Here is a 3239-nt window from a genome sequence, read left to right as displayed (position 1 = left end):
CAGGTCAAAATTTTGTGGGGCAAGGGGCGTGGCTGGCTTGATTGACAGTCGGCAGCGACGATGCGGACGAAGCGAGCAGAAGGCGGTAAATGTGGCGGGCAGAGAGGGCCTGCCTCTCAATCCATCTGATCAATCACTGCTCCTATGGTTCCGCCCCCCCTCCGACGATTTTTGCGTCACTGGCTCCAAAAATCCAAGATGTCAACCAGGAAGTAGCGAAACCCTGGCTTCATTTTCTCAGCGCAGAAATCAACGGGTGACGTCACGGAAGCTATGTCCATCTTCTATGAGCAGTAGTGATGAGTAGTGCTCATATAAAATCACAGCTGCCCTGAGCCTCAGACCTGCTTATCCTTGTCAGGATTACTGCTGCACTGGGACTGGGGCATCAGAACAATAGGCGTGTTCTAGATGAGCCAGACCTGCAAAGGTTCGATCACCGGAAATCGACGCACAATGCATGTTTGATGTTTGGTTTGATTTCTGTCCGACTTGCTCTGACGTCTAGTCAATGTAAGTGTAATGGTGAGGGTTATGGATGCATGTTTGCAAAATAAGAGAACTATTGTAGAAAATGGAAATGACCGGGTAAGAGCACACTCAAGTTGCCAAGAAAAACCAGAGCAGGGCAGTTGAACATTAAAAATTTATTACAAAAACAGAAAAGAAAAAAAAAACAATGAGAAATGCCCACAAATTAAAATAGTTCAGCTTAAAGTCCAATAAACAGGTTAAAAAATATTAAAAACAAGTAAGTACCGTCCAGAACAGGGGAGCTAAAGTGCTGTACTTCGTGCAACTGATGGCTGGTTTCCCTTGCTGATCCAGGTCAGTAGGGTTTTTGACGCATGTACCAGGTCACATGGCCAGGCAGAGTTCTCCTCCACCCCTGCATGTCAGCGCCACAATGCTCTTTCACTCGTCTCGATCCCTCCCGGCGGGCTCTGCTCCGGATCCTCTTGCATGCTGGGACACCCGACAGGCCGGATCCTTACCCTGCCTCTGCGTGTCGATCGGCTCATAACACATTTGGCTTTGAGAGGTTATACAGTTTGCTCATAGGAAGAGTGGCTCCAGGCATCAGGTTGACAAGGCCGGTGAGGAGGCAGGGAGAGTGCGTCATCTTTACTAAAGACAGCGGCCAGGTCATGGTACACTTGAGGAACCAAGGACAGGTCCACAGGTTTCGAGGGAGCAGGCATCAAGAGAGGTTCAGCAGGGATTAAGGCAGAGCGAAGGCGACTAGCATGACATTGCAGGTCCCAGGAGTTCACCTCCTTCCTATTCTAGTTGATCACAGGGTTATGTCTGCACAACCAGGGGTAGCCCAGAACCATGGGGGATCAGGCTGATCAATCAAGTGAAAGGGAATTGTCTCTTGGTGGTTACTGGCCAAAACAAGTGTTACAGGGACAGTCTTGCTACATACTTGGGCCAGGTGCGGTCCCTTCAGACCTCAGGCCTCAAGAGGAGTGCCCAAGGGTATGGTGGGAAGTAAAAACTGCATGGCTAGCTGGCTGTACCAAAAACAAACAACAACAAAAAACTCTGCCCCAGAGTTGACCAGCGTGGCAACAGGAACAGACTGCATCTGCCAACAGAGCGAGGCCACCAGCTGAAGTCCCTTAAGGGGGTTGTAGAGGTCTGGCTCACCTGTATCCCCCAGGTTAAGGGTGAGCCTTCCCTTTTACAGGACTGGTAGGGCAGTAGGCGATATAATGGCCCCCCTTTCCATACTACAAACAGAAATTGGAAGCTCTTCGCTGGTCCTTCTCTTGCTGAGACAGGTGGGTGCAGTCGATCTGCATTGGCTTGGGGTCTCTGTCAGATGACTGAGTCGCCACAGGAGGGGGTCGGTTAGGATAGACACTATGCGTAGGGGAGGAAGTTGAGCAGTGATTTTTTTTCTTGTCGTTGTTCTCTTAGACGATTATCCAGCCGGATAGTTAGGGTTGTGAGAGCATCAAGGTTAGGGACGTCATCTCCGGTGGCAAATTTGTCCTTCAGAATCTCATTCAGGCCTTTATAGAAAACTGTCATGGTTTTGTTGAGGTTTCTGACCTACATGCAGAGTAACACTCAGGAGAAAATGGAGTTGGAAAAATGAGATTTATTACAGAGAACGGGTACATGAGGAAAAACCTTCGGAGAAGGCGAGAGACAATCACTGGAAGGCTCAGGAAAAAGCATGAGAAAAGCTCGGGAGGAGGCTTGACGTTTACCACATACACTATATTGNAAAGCTCCCCATCAAATCTTAGAGCAGTAACATAGACTGTATAAAAGATGGACGTAGCAACCGGCCCTGAAAAATGAGGCCAACCTGCAATATCATTACATCCGCTAGTTGCTGGCTCCAAAAAGCCCTGGGGCCTCATTTATCATTTATCAGTGCGTAGAAAAGGTTCTAAATTCTGTCGTACAACTGAAATTTAGAGTGTGCGTAAGTACAAAAAAATCCATATTTATCAACAGCCCAGTCACCCTGCGGAGGAATCTCATTTCAGCCGCTTGTATCCGCGATCTCGTTCTTTCGGTCACGACCCAAAGCTCGTGACCATAGGTGAGGGTTGGGACGTAGATGGACTGGTAAATTGAGAGCTTGGCCTTGCGGCTCAGCTCTCTCTTCACCACGACGGTCTGGTACAGTGCCCGCATTACTGCTGACGCCGCACCGAGCCGCCTATCCATCTCACGCTCCATTTTCCCATCACTCGTGAACAAGATCCCAAGATACTTAAACTCCCTCGATTGAGGAAGCAACCCCCCCCCCACCCGGAGGTGGCAGTCCACCGGTTTCCGGCAGATGACACTACACTACAGATGACATGTTTTAATAACCAAATCAAAGTCCAGCTAAAACATCTCACACTCTGTGACACTCACCAATAAGCCAGACGTCTTCAGCAGCTCCTGCTTGGAGACCCACAGAGCTGTTCTGCTCAATGAATGAGTTGAACGCGTTCCTCCAAGCCGCCGGGCAACAACATTGGATAGCCACAAATGAGCATCGCAAATTATCAGTACGTTGATTGAATGAAACCCTTTTCTATTTACAAAGTTAAGCTCGTTTAGTGATGCTGCTTTGATTGTGATGTGGGTGCTGTCTATGGCTCCACATATGTTTGGGAATCCAGCGACGGCGTTAAGTCCCCGTTTGATCTGGGCTCACTGGTGATGGCTGTAAGGGAACTGGATGTAGGCTGGGGCCAGGGGAGTTATGGCATCCAACACTGCTG

The sequence above is a fragment of the Stegastes partitus genome, unplaced genomic scaffold (assembly GCF_000690725.1).
Source record: "Stegastes partitus isolate 25-593 unplaced genomic scaffold, Stegastes_partitus-1.0.2 Scaffold86, whole genome shotgun sequence".
NCBI classification, from domain to species: Eukaryota; Metazoa; Chordata; class Actinopteri; family Pomacentridae; genus Stegastes; species Stegastes partitus.
The sequence above is the reverse complement of the archived record's forward strand: the minus strand, read 5'-3'. Positions refer to the sequence as shown.